We start from the raw sequence: 13,763 nt of genomic DNA on the forward strand, positions 1-13,763 counted from the left end.
TTTTTTCAAAGATGGTACATGTTAGAAATAAATATGGTAGTCGACCAAATTTCTGGTCACCCATGTTATTTTTTAGTCGACTACCTTGCAAAATAGTGGTCGACCGATCTATGAGGTAGTCTACCAAATGGTTGGTCGACTAAATGGTGTAAATTGTCAATTTTTTTTAAAAAAAAAAGTGTATATTGTTTGAAGACTTGATATAATAGTGTTTTTTTGCCAATTTCCCTTCTCAAAATCGATTCGTGTAAAATCAAGAAAAAAATGAATTTAAAATTGACATAACTACACCAACACATCTTTGTGATTTGCACAGATTATACACTCGGTCCCTGAACTACTTTTTTACTTTGACTCCTGGTTTGCAAGTTTTGTCCTTGAGACTGACAAGCATTAAAAATTCATTTAATTCCCTCACATGTCAGGCATATGAGGGTATTTTTGTCATTGATCCATTCTCTCTCAACTTTCATTTTACTTAAAAATGAAGAACCCTAATTTCTTCAACTTTGAATCAATTTCAAACATATTTTTTTCAACCAAATTCAGTTAGCTTTATACAACAAACACACACACAAGTTCAATCACAACCATAATCATAACCAAATCAAATTTATCAAAACCAAATCAAATTATTCATATATTCAATTAGGAAAGGTTTGGTAATAATTTTGAAGATCAATTGGAAGGCTCAGTTATCTGTATATTCAACTAGGAAAGATTTATTAATAGGTTTGAAGATTAGTTGGAAGGCTCACATTGTCTAATAAGGCTCTAACTTACTGTAGACTCCACACCTATGTCTTTTACTCTTCTGATTTTTCTACCGTCTTTTTTTAGTAAGCTGATCTCTTCTCCTAAAATGTGTATTTCTTGCACATATATATATATATATATATATATATATATATATATATATATATATATATATATATCAAGGTAACATGACTTTCCCTTGTGCCCTAAATGAATCATATATATTTTAATTCATTCTCAAAAAGAATTATTGTTTCAAAAAGTGTGAAATTGGAGTAATATTTTCAACTTTATTTAACGACCGTATTTGCCTTCTATGTCTTGCTTCGAGTACATAGCATTTCTATGTTATTATTTATTATAAATATTATTTGTAGTTTATTATGATGTTTAAGAATTTCTATTCTTAAATTTTGGATGTGTAAGTGTAAAAAAATAATTTACGTTCTCCCCTCCCCATACGGCCGATCGGCCAAGGGATAGCTCACGGTGCATTTCATAAATATCCTTGTTATTTGGTTTTAATCACAAAACATGCTCACCTATCCATTCAACCTAAACCTAATATTTGTTTTCTCTCCCCCTCTTCTTGGCCGTGACTACCATCGACACCCATCATCAATATCTTCAATCAATTCTTCATCTTTTTCCAAGATTCAAGCTTTAATCGATCAATTGATAGTGTGTATTTACCTCTAGTTGCTTCAATTTTGTGTTTCATAAAGATTCTCATAAACCCTAATTTTATTTTATGAGTTTTTTCATTTGTTTATATTATAATCATGTCCAGTGCTCGATTTGATGATTATACATGTACGTATTTGTGGATTTGTTTTAGTACGTGTTATTTTTATTAAAATTCATATTTGTTTCTACTGATGTCGACATTTAAACAGTTTTATTAAATTATAATAAGTTCATTGTTGACAATAGGATTGATGATTGTGATATAACCCGACTTAATCTTATTAGGTATTTATTGACTAACTTGTATCTCTAGATTGAGTACTTCGTTAATCGGTGATTCATTTAGCTGTCACATTTGTGTGATTTACTGTTGTGTTATCGATGTGAGTTTATAGTCTCACCTTTTGAACTTTTAATCTTTTAAATCTTTTGAGATGAGAATACATGCAATTTTGATTTTTACACAATTAACATAAGTACTTAACTTTATTCTACGCTGAGTTTGAACCAAAAATCTCTTAGATTGGTAAGTGTTAACTTTTGGTTTTTGAACCGGTAGACGTGAATCTTATATATAGATCTATAGAGTTTGAAAACTTCGTCCGGGTTGGTCGCTCCAACATTTACCGGATCTATATTACTTCGAGTGGTACAGACGGTTCGGTGTATTTTAATACAAAAGGTAATTTATTATTTTCGTTTTGTTTAGTTACCGGGAGCTCAAATATGTAGAACTTTTACTAATGATTTTGAACATGAAGTATTGTGGTCTACTTTATTTATTGTTCGCAATATTAAACCTATAATTCACCAACATTCATGTTGACTTTTTAGCATGTTTTATTCTCAGGTTCGTAAGTCGCTTTCGCATTAGAAGTTCAGGGTGTCTGCATCACTGAGTTTTGTTTGCCATCTTAATTAAACAGCTATTTGCATTCAGTTTTTAATACATTTTGTTAATGATGGATGGTTTGACGTTTGGGTCTACATACTATTTTAGAGAAGTTTCTATTTTTGGAAACTTACTATTTCATGAAACTTTCTATTTTTAGAAACCTACTATTTTTAGATAATTTCTATCATTGGAAACCTTTTGAAGTAATGAATGCAAACCTTTATTAAAACGTCTCATATAGAGGGCGTAACTATGTTTTGGGATCTTTTGTTAACGTGTTCCATTAATAATGACAGGTCGTTATAGTTGGTATCAGAGCGTTAGTTGTATGGAATTAAGTGCATTAGTGTGTCCAACACACAATATTAAAGTCTCATAAAATGAAAATGATGTATGATTCACAGTTGATTTCACGCGGTCAGTCAGTATCGAGTTGAATTCGAGAACGATATAATTGAACTGGGGGTACACAGATACAAAAACAATCATCAAGTTTTGAAGAAGCTGATAAAATGGTGGACAATTATATTTCGTAAAGGTGTAAGGCTGATGAATACGTGCCATTGCTGGGAAACTTAGACGATAAGTGACATTATAAGGTGCAAGGATAAATGTAAATGAAAATAGGAAGATCGATGATTTTGATTAGGTCTTTTGATTTTTAATTCTTTCTATATTTTAGTCTTAAAATTAGTGATTTGTATTGTTAGGGTTAAGAATGATAGGGGAAGATGAACTTAAAAGCCAAAGAGAAGTGTAAAATACGAAAATACCTCACACGCCTGAAAAAGATGATGACGTGGCATTTAAGTTACGTATGAGCTGCCATGTGGACTATATTGCCTCAAATAAACAATTTTTTAAACCATAATCAATTTCTGGTCAAAATTAAAGTATACGGTCCTTTACATGTATCAACAAAAGTTATATTATTTTTACTGTCAATTTGAGTAACTTATGTTACATTTTCAGGTCATTTGTTCATTCTTTTACAAGAAAAGGGTTGATACAATTATTGGATTGCATAGTAATTTCGTAGTTATAGTGCCAAGTCTTGCTCATGTCATTTCATCTGAAATTTACTCTGAAATCTTGATCTACTCTTTTTCGTCATCGTTTGAAATCAAACCAACCCTTAGAGTGCTCTCAATCATGACAAGTTTCCTCATCAGGACTATCTGCCACATTAGCACTTACTTACCAGGACTAACCTAGGACTAAACACAACCAACCATGATATACTTTCTCATAATAAATTAGGACCAACTGTATCATTTAATTAATTAAAATGTACAAGTATACAAGGCAAAAAGTACCATAATATTCCTGATATTGCTCCGTTTATACATATTCTTACTCGCAATATCGGTTAGTTTTTATTGAGTTTTTAGTTATAAATTGAAGAAATGGTGAAGGAAATGTTAATGTTTGAGTTATTACGTTCTTATGAAATGGTTTGAAGAATTATATAGTTTTGGAAGTTATTTGGTTGAAAGTTCTGCTGTTTTGAAGAAGAAATCGAGAGTCGAAGCGAAGAGCCAAAGTGATAGATGGAAACAGAAAAATACTGTTTGAATTAAGGCATCTCGCGGCCGCGATTTCTCCAATGCGGTCGCGATTCATTATTTGCTCGTGATTAAAATCTCGCGTTCGCAATACGTTAACAGAACTTCAGGAGACAGAAACCAGGTAACCTCGCGGTCGCGATTGGCTTGATGCGGCCGAGATTTTGATGAAGACTCGCGACCGCAATTCTTCTGATGCGGTCGTGAGATTTGTGCAGCCGACTCAGTTTTTGGGTTTAGTATAAATACGCGTTTTTAACCCTTTTTAGGGTAATCAGTTTTTGTTTACGAATATTTTAGCCAGGGTTATGAATTTTTGAGCTTTCTGAGGTATTTTGGAGCATCTAAACACTAGGATTTCAATTGTTAATCATTGGTAAACTCTTTTCTTTTATTTTAATCTTTACAATGGTTGATTATTGTTTATCTCTTTGCTTTTGTGCTTTGATTATCATTATGAGTAGCTAAATTTTCTGGTATTTGCTTAGATGATTGAACCTAGGTGAAGGATTGCTTGATCTTTTATATGTATTGATAATTACTTTTGATTGTGATTCTTAATTACTCCCATTAATTGATCTCATTGATTACTAGTTTGTTGGTTGATGTAACGAGAGTTACTAGATCAATTAATTTATCTAGGTTATTGAGAAATAAATAGATAGATTGAATTGCATACGGGAGACCGGTGTAATTAGATTAGTAAATAATCTCATCAATTGAGTAGGTAATTGTGAAACCTAAATAGGGACGCCTATTTACCCTTCAACTAAATCATAATGTTGAGTAGTTAATATTGATTGATCATGTTCTTTAGAAGCGTATGGGAGACCAACGTGAAAAACCGACACTTTCATGATAGAATTAGTATCTAAGTGAGGGACACCAGCTTATCTTACTAATTGATTAATGAACTTAGTTAACGAGAGTTATACTTAGGGATTTAATTACATTGTTCTTAATAAAAAGCAATCCAGAACCTAGGGAATTGAATCTAAGTGAATACCCCTTTATCTATTGAATTCGTATTTTCTTTCTTTGTTTTAATTAATTTTAATTCAAAACCCCATTTTACAACTAAAATCTTCAGAATAATTACTAGTTTTCAAATCCTAAACTTTGCTCCCTGTGGACGAATTTGTAAATATATTACAATAAGATTAGGTGTGCTTTTCGCATATCAATTCCATACCTCTTCTTGCTGGAGCGTGCATGGAAAAGAAAAATAGAAGGGCGATGAGGCCAGGGCGGGCTGGTGCCAACGATGCCTTGCAAGACAGCTGTGACTCTGTGAGGGCGGTGGTGATGAAGCAACCGATGGGAGCACTCTTACAAACAACCAGCCACGCTTCAACAAACAATAACTTTAAGTTGATTAATTTTAATTCTAAGAATATTTGGTATAATATATTTTTATAATCTTAAATAGGCTTAACCGAGCTTGAATCGAAAAAGAATTCGAGTTTGAACTCGAACAAGTTACAAATATTTTTATCAATCGAGCTCAAACGAAGTCGAGCTCGAACGAAGTAAATTTTGAATGAGTTGAGCTCATAATATTAGTGCTCGTTCAGTTTGTTAGTAGCTTCAGGACACACTAAATTGTTAAGAATATTAGTGAGCCTCAACAAGAACTTGATAACTTACCCTAAGTTATCAAACCCACGAACAATAAACAAATAATTCAAGTGAACAAAGAAAATAAATTGCAAGAACGCAAAAGAACACAAGAATATAACGTGGTTATATCCATTATTGCAATTGGTTTAATCCACGGCCAACCAAAGAGTATTCTTATTATTGAAATTTGAAGGTACAATTTACAGGGTTACATATGGGGTTATTTATAGAGGAAAATAATAGCTTAGAGAGCAAGCTAAGATCCACGAATGAAATGTATATGGAATCCTAATTCGTGAATGTACATAACAATAAGCATGAGATAAGGAATTCTACAAAATTCCTAAGCAAAACCAAATCTCACATTATGGTGACACGTATACTTTCAAATCCCACTTTTAACTCGACTCTTAATCTCATGTTTTGACATGGTTGCACACGTTTGAGCCAAACTACAATTCTCACGTAGATATACATCCCCTTTTTGTTTTAATTATTCTTCACCTCCAACAATCTCCCACTTGAAGGAGTATTTAAAACAAACCCATCTTTAATCCGACTTTATCCCACAGCAACAACTCAACCCGCTAATTACACCTCCTTTTGACACCGCCGAATTTGCATCCGAATCACGTCGCACTTCATTCGATAACCTTCGAATAAGTGAAGTCTTTCGACATCAAAAAATACCGATGAGCTATAATACCATCTTTATGTTACTAGCTTGGGACCAAGAACTACTCTTTGGTTATGGCACCTACCTCCTTAGTTTAGGAGATAACAGGTCATTTGAGTCCGACCCGACCCAATCAACCCCATCGCCAAAAGCGATCCACCTGTACAAAACTCCATCCACCCGATTTATCTTTCCAACAAAGAATAAACCCACTGGTAGAACGAACATGTGGATAACACCATCAAGGCAGCCGTGTAAGAACGTAATCACACCCTTGGTCTTCCACAAAACCGCCTTTGCTTTCGCCATTGGAACACCGACTACATACGTGCGCACGTCTTTTGACAAACACAATTTTCCATCCCGAGCCAACTCCCACTGTACGGATGTATCTTTAACAGTGACTCTCATGAAAACCTCTTGTTCATCTTCCTCGGCCGATCGCAACAAATTTGCCATTGTAGAAGATCTTTCCGAAGAGACGAAAGCTCTGGTGTACCCAATTTGACCCGAATTTCCACTAGCTTCAACTTCCTTTGAGCTCCCACTCAAACAAGATCTCTCAACAATACCAAAAAGCATTAGCACGCTAGGACTTTTAACACCTACAAAATCACCTAGCCATTCCTCCTTAGGAACTTCAACCATATACATGGTTCCCCTTTTAAACCCGTGAGTGACTACATAATCTCTCTTGAACACTACCCATGTTTGATCTCCAAATAGGACATGACAATTATCGTCATCCAATTACCCAACCGAGATCAACCGATTCTTGAGCTTTGGAACGAACCGCACATTCCTCAAGATCCAAGCATAATTCAAGTGTCTAACCACGAGATCACCAATACTCGCAATATCAAGTGTACTCTCATTCGCTACTCAAACCTTACCAGAGTATTCTTTGAATTTCACCATCTCGTTCATGTATGGGGTAGCATGATACGAGGCACCCGAATCTAAAACCCAAGATTCGTCAAGAACTTCTTTTTGGCACATCAACACATCCTCGATCACCATAGTCGATAGGCTCCTACCCGACTTATGACTTGGGCACTTTGACTTATAGTACCAACTTGTTGACAATTCCAACACACCACGTTCTTGTTCCTTGATGGACTTCTTGACCTAGCTCTTCCCCGACTAACACTTAGAACCGAACCCGAACTCCCATTCGAATCTTTCCTACTAATACCTTCGCTAAGAATAAAATCCCGTATTCCTTCAAAAGTGAACTTAGTAGTTCCAGATGAACCACTAACCACCGTCACCGTACCGGCCCAACTATCGGGTAATGAAGATAGCAAAAACAACGCTTGTAGCTCATCATTGAATTTAATATCAACCAATTTCAAACGAGTCAAAATCAAATTAAATTCGTTCACATGATCCGCCGCCGAAGAACTCTCCTTCATCCTAGCATTCACCAATTGCCTTATCAAGAAAACCTTGTTCAAAGCGGATGGCTATTCATACATGTTAGATAAAGCCGCAAGCAATCCCATTATTGTGGTTTCACCCAGGATGTTGTAAGCAACGTTCTTGGCCAGAGAAAGTTGAACAACTCCTAGGGCTTGCCTATCCAATAACTCCCACTCGCCTTGAGCCATCTCTTTCGGTTTAACACCGGTTAATGGTTGGTAAAGCTTCTTTTGATAAAGAAGGTCTTCAATTTGCATCTTTCAGAAGCTAAAATCAGTCCCATCAAACCGATCTATCTTCACATCACTTTTATCTGCAATTGTTCCCGAAAATACTCGTAACCCGAGCTCTTGATACCACTTGTTTAGTGAGCCTCAACAAGAACTTGATAACCCCAAGTTATCAAACCCACGAACAATAAAAAAATAATTCAAGTGAACAAAGAAAATAAATTGCAAGAACGTAAAAGAACACAAGAATATAACGTGGTTATATCCAATATTGCTATTGGTTTAATCTACGGCCAACCAAAGAGTATTCTTATTAATGAAATTTGAAGGTACAATTTACAAGGTTACATATGGGGTTATTTATAGGAGAAAACAATATATTAGGGAGCAAGCTAAGATCCACGAATCAAATGTATATGGAATCCTAATTCGTGAACGTACATACCAATAAGCATGAGATAAGGAATTCTAGAAAATTCCTAACCAAAACCAAATCTCACATTTGGTGACTAATGTCACCATTGGTGACACGTATACTTTCAAATCCCACATTTAGCTCGACTCTTAATCTCATGTTTTGACATGGTTGCTCACGTTTGAGCCAAACTACAATTCTCACGTAGATATACATCCCTTTTTTGTTTTAATTATTCTTCACCTCCAACACAAATATGGATGATTATCTAAATTGAAATGATGCGCAATTACAAGAAGAAATATGTAGAACAAACAAGAAGCTTTAGATTTATTACAAATAATAAAAATCGACAAAAGATTGGATTATACAAGTGGGAAGCTGCTGTGGACAACAACACGAAGAAATTTATGCTACACTAAATTTTGATCGAAGAAATAACATGGAAATTTGATTACTAACTTAACAGTAAAAACTTATCCATTCTTCGTCTACTTCCATATCTTTAATTTCAAATATTTGAAATTAATCAAATCCCATTACAAACAAACAAACAATCTTTCATTTCATTCTCTTAATTCCAATGGCTGAAATTGTTGCTACATCAGTTGTTACTGTGCTTATTGAGAAGCTACTCTCTGGTGACTTGATAAAGCTGGCTGAATCGGAAGGATCCAATTCTCAACTTAAAAATCAGAGAAAACATTGCCCAGAAACACATGACTCAAATAGCTATTAAATTGTAGCTGTTTGTACAATTTTTGGCAACCCTTGTTGAAGAAACAAGGATATTGAGGTCTGATCACTGAATGGGTAATATAACAGGATATGATAATGAATGTATGCTTGTTGGCGATTCCCCCAAGGTAGTACGAAGGTATCGTACTTTACGCCACTAATATACGAAGGTAACTCATTAAGAGTATTGTATGTGAGCAATTGTGACTTAGAGTGAATGCCTTCTCCATAGATCATGTTCTCCTTTTTATAGGGTTAGGCAATTGCTCTATCATCAGCTTTCTAGGTAGATTCAGTCTTCGAGGCGATCTCTGATAAGACAAAGGGGACTTTTCCTTCGGCCGACTGCAACTCCCCTGGCTTAAGAAAGCTACCCTGCAACATTCCTCTTTTGTCATTTGGATGTTAGTGGAAGCGAGTTTGGTCAACCGCTTACTTCTCTCCTTCAGTCTAGGTGATCTTGTGACTTTAGTGTAGCGACCCCGACAAATCGTCAAGTGACGGCGTCGGCTACGTGGGTCCCATTACCTGATTATAAGTCTTTAAGATAACGTTTGACCAAAATATGTCGCCTTCATTTCAAAATAAAGATTGTTTCAAAGTTTACAAGAATTGTTCAACCAAAAGTTAAGTTACAGCGTTATAAGTACGATTGAAATCTAGGCGACACGGTTTAAAGTAAAGTCAAAAGACGCTCCATGAAATGCATGTATACTCGACATCGGATGCAAGTATCAAATAGTGAGCGGAAGCATGTATCACATATCGTGCAAGACCTGAGAAAAACATAGAAATCTGTCAACGAAAACGTTGGTGAAATCATAGGTTTAAGTAAGTAAGTGAGTAAAAGTAAAGTAAGCCGAACCACAAGGTTTGCAAAGTTGAAATAATAGTAATACATTCTAAAAGTTAATATTCACGAGCACCCAATTATCAAAGCTTAACGTTCCGTCCGTTGAATACCCCATCAATTAGTGCTAGAACAACACTGTTCCCGAAAATATATTTCATTCGTAAACGGTAGTGAACCGTTTGAATGAGGGTTTGTCAAACCCATATGGCCATATAACATAAGTTCTCGCTTACACCCGGCAAGTGTAACTAATGATAATCGAATTGAGGATTTTTGTTCTAAACTCGTATGTAGAATGTTTGTTTTCCCGTTCTTGTGTTCACTTAGTTCAAAAGAATCGTTTATGTTTTCTCATCCCAAATATAAGTTCAAAAAGAGTAAAAGTGGGACTATGATCTCACCTTGTATGCACGAACCAAAAAGTACTTCGACAAGTAACGTGTGCAAAGAACAATGCTAGTCTTGACCTAAACAAATAGGTTGTATCAATAACGATAGTCACGAAGGGTAAAGATGTTCAATTAGTCCTATGGCTCGTTACGACTCGATTATATTAGCATGTGGATCAACTAGTCAAGTTTCATGCAAGATACAAGTAAATAATCATGTTAGAAAGTTTGTATAAGTATTTGGTTAAGTTTGACAAAAAGTCAAACTTGGTCGGGTCAAAGTCAACGGAAAAGTCAACATGGTCGGGTCGGGTCTCGGACAAATTTTCTATGCTAGTTATTCATATATAGGCATTTTAAAACAAGTTACATGTAAATTGGAGGTCTAGAACATGCCAAACATTTTTCGTCAAAAGGTCAAGCAAACAGCCAGTTTTAGGCAAACGGGACGGCGTCCCAAGTTGCTAGACGGCGTCCCAAAATGAAGGTTGGGACGGCGTCCTGATATCCTAGACGGCGTCCAGGTATTAGAAGTGGGACGGCGTCCTGAGTTTCTGGACGGCGTCCTGGTTGGTTTCCAGGCCCTGTTTGCTGCAACTCTAAGTGCACGAACCAACAATCAAACCAACCCAAATTACAAACCGCAAACAATTAGAACATGTATTTTATATCACCGAAAAGGTAATTTGACGAGGAAAACACCTAGACACATTTCATCAAGCAATTCTACACTTACACACCCCAAAACCGCATTTAAACGTCCATAATCAAAGTTCAAGTTCCAAATATGCATTTCATGATTCGGGCAACCGAATTACATGAACAATATGCCGTTTCGAAGGTAATTAAGCATACATTGCATCTAAACACTTACTAACAACATTAACAAGCATTCAACGCATCAAAAGTTCATTTCAAAGTCTAACAAACCCTAACCAAAATTCACAAAAATCAATAATCGGGTTTTTGAAGTTTTCTTAATCAACCTACGCATCAAAACGAAGCTAGTGATACTAGTAACACAATTAAAACATGAACTTTAACAATCAAACAACATTTAATCTTCCAAAATGCAAGATTAAGCAAACCCATTTCAAATGTTCAAACTAGTTACTCAAAACAACAAATCGAGCAAGTAAATCATATATTCATGCTAGACACGAGCCATAGACACTAACTAACACCATTTCAAATCAAAAACACGAATTTAGAGAAATCTAGAGTTTTAGAAATGTTACCCAAACGAGATGAAGTTGGTATCAAATTGTAGAGGATGAAGAGAGGATTCCAAATATGTAATTTGTTTTGTTGTAAGCCTCCTAGATCGAATTTAGATGATGAATGATTGAATTGGGTGTTTGTGTGTGTGTTCTTGCTAGAGAGAAAGAGAGAGAGATGGAGGTGATTGAATGGTGGTGATTGGGGTGGACTAGTTGACCTAGTCAACTAGTTTACCCCGTGTCAATTTTAGTCCCTCGAGTTTGGAAGCGGGTGCGGGATTTAACCGATCGAATATTTTTAAAACGCAAGTTAACGAGAGGTGTTATAATTAAATGACGGAATTATTATGAACGTTAGTCAACGGAAACTACGAATTTAAATAACGAAAGGTATTATTTAAAAAAAAAAGACGGGCGTTAAAATAATTTAACGGAAAAATGCGGGATGTTACATTATCCACACCTCAAAAGAAATTTCGTCCCGAAATTTAGTTAGAAATAATAATCGATACCTCTCACTCGAGACCGGAGATGTCAATGCTATGAATAAGTGAAGGTACGTCCTTGAGTGTTCTCATGAATTTGGATTTTTTTTTTTTTTTTTTACGATCCCCGGTTTCAACTGGTTTTCCTATGAAGAGAAGTTTGTCTTCAATAGTTGGTGCATTTAGAAGAATTGCACGTTCCTGTTCCGCAGGACACGTTTCTATGTTTGTTACACGAAATGTAAGGTAAACGGAAACTTAATTGAGTCGGAAGTTCTAAATGGTAGGAAGCGGTTCCAACACGCCCCAAGGTTTCAAAAGGTTCAATATTGCAGATATAGCCTTTCTCGATTTCCTAAAATGGATTTCACCTTTCCAAGGTGCGGTTTCTCAATATTACACGATTACACACTGGGATTTGTGAGGTTTTCATCTAAGTTTGGTATAACTCTTCTGGCGACCATGGGTTGTCTCTAGCCCTCCTCGGACTTGAACGATCTCAATTGTTGTTTCTTGATGGAGTTCAGATTCGGCGATTTGCTTGCCGCATGCTTTGGTTAAATGAACAGGGGTATGACATTAGCGGTCATATAGGGTTTCGGAAAGTGCGTGTGAACACACGAGTGGTAACTACTGTTGTAAGAGGGATCTACTAAAAGCGACCATGCAAGTTTGAAACATGTCTTTCGAAGACGTAAATCGTTCGTTTGCTCGGTTCGTCGGTTTGTGGGTGGTACGCGGTACTCATGTCTAAACGGGTCTCCAAGGTTTCTTGTAAAACTAGAAGTGAAACGAGTATTTCGATACGGAATAATTGACAAAGATACACCGTGTTGGAATAGAATCTCTTAAGATACGTTTGAACAAGTTAGTTAGGGTTCGAAAAATGTTCGTTAGGACTATTCACCCTCGTGGCGAATACTTAGGTAATATGAGGAATTTCTTTAAACGGAAATGCGAGCGATAAAGATAGGAGTGAAATGAGGACTTAGAATAGGATGAGCTTGCATCTCGAGGTTGCCATAACGTGCCTCTAGTTGTCAAAAGTTGAAGTCTGAAAGAGAAACGAGGTAGTACACGTAGTTGTATAGTTCGGGGTTGAATAATAGTTGACCGATTATCAGAAACACAAGGGTGTTAAGTCAAAGAAGAGTGAAGTATCGTTGGATTGTGTGTTATCTTAAATTCCAGTAATATCAGACGGTGACGGTGAAATAACAGAGGTATGTAGTGTGGTACGTGATGACGAGAAGTTTGATCGGATCCACAATTTAGTATTCGAATTCTTCGTGTAAAATAACGAATTTTAGTTATGTTGATTTTTTTTTTTTTTTTTTTTTGAGTCGAGAGAGTATGCCTTTCGGCGTTCAAATAGAAATATTTCCATGTTCGAGTTCCATCTGTTGCTATACGATTTTAACTAGAAATGTTGGTGTGAAGAATCACGCTCAAGGTTCGAACACAGAGAGGTTTAGAGTTTTCCTTAGTGAGTTAACGAGTTTAAAAGTCGTGTGACACCGTGTGATACCATTCTGTAACACCCCAGCTTAACATGACCACAATATTGTCCGCTTTGCCCGCAGGCGCACGGCTTTTTCTTGGCGATAACACACGAGAAAAGTCAGAATTTAATCTTCGGTAACAACCGGTGAGATCTAATATTTTTACGAATATAAGTCTGAGTTGGGAGAGTTTCCTGATTACATGTGGCTTGATTTCGAGATTGATTGTAATGCCTTGACCATTAACATCATGGTCTAGAAAATTGGACTTCGTTCAACAGAAATTCTCACTCGGAGAATTTGGTATAGA

The sequence above is a fragment of the Rutidosis leptorrhynchoides genome, chromosome 11, assembly GCF_046630445.1.
Source record: "Rutidosis leptorrhynchoides isolate AG116_Rl617_1_P2 chromosome 11, CSIRO_AGI_Rlap_v1, whole genome shotgun sequence".
Lineage (NCBI taxonomy): Eukaryota > Viridiplantae > Streptophyta > Magnoliopsida > Asterales > Asteraceae > Rutidosis > Rutidosis leptorrhynchoides.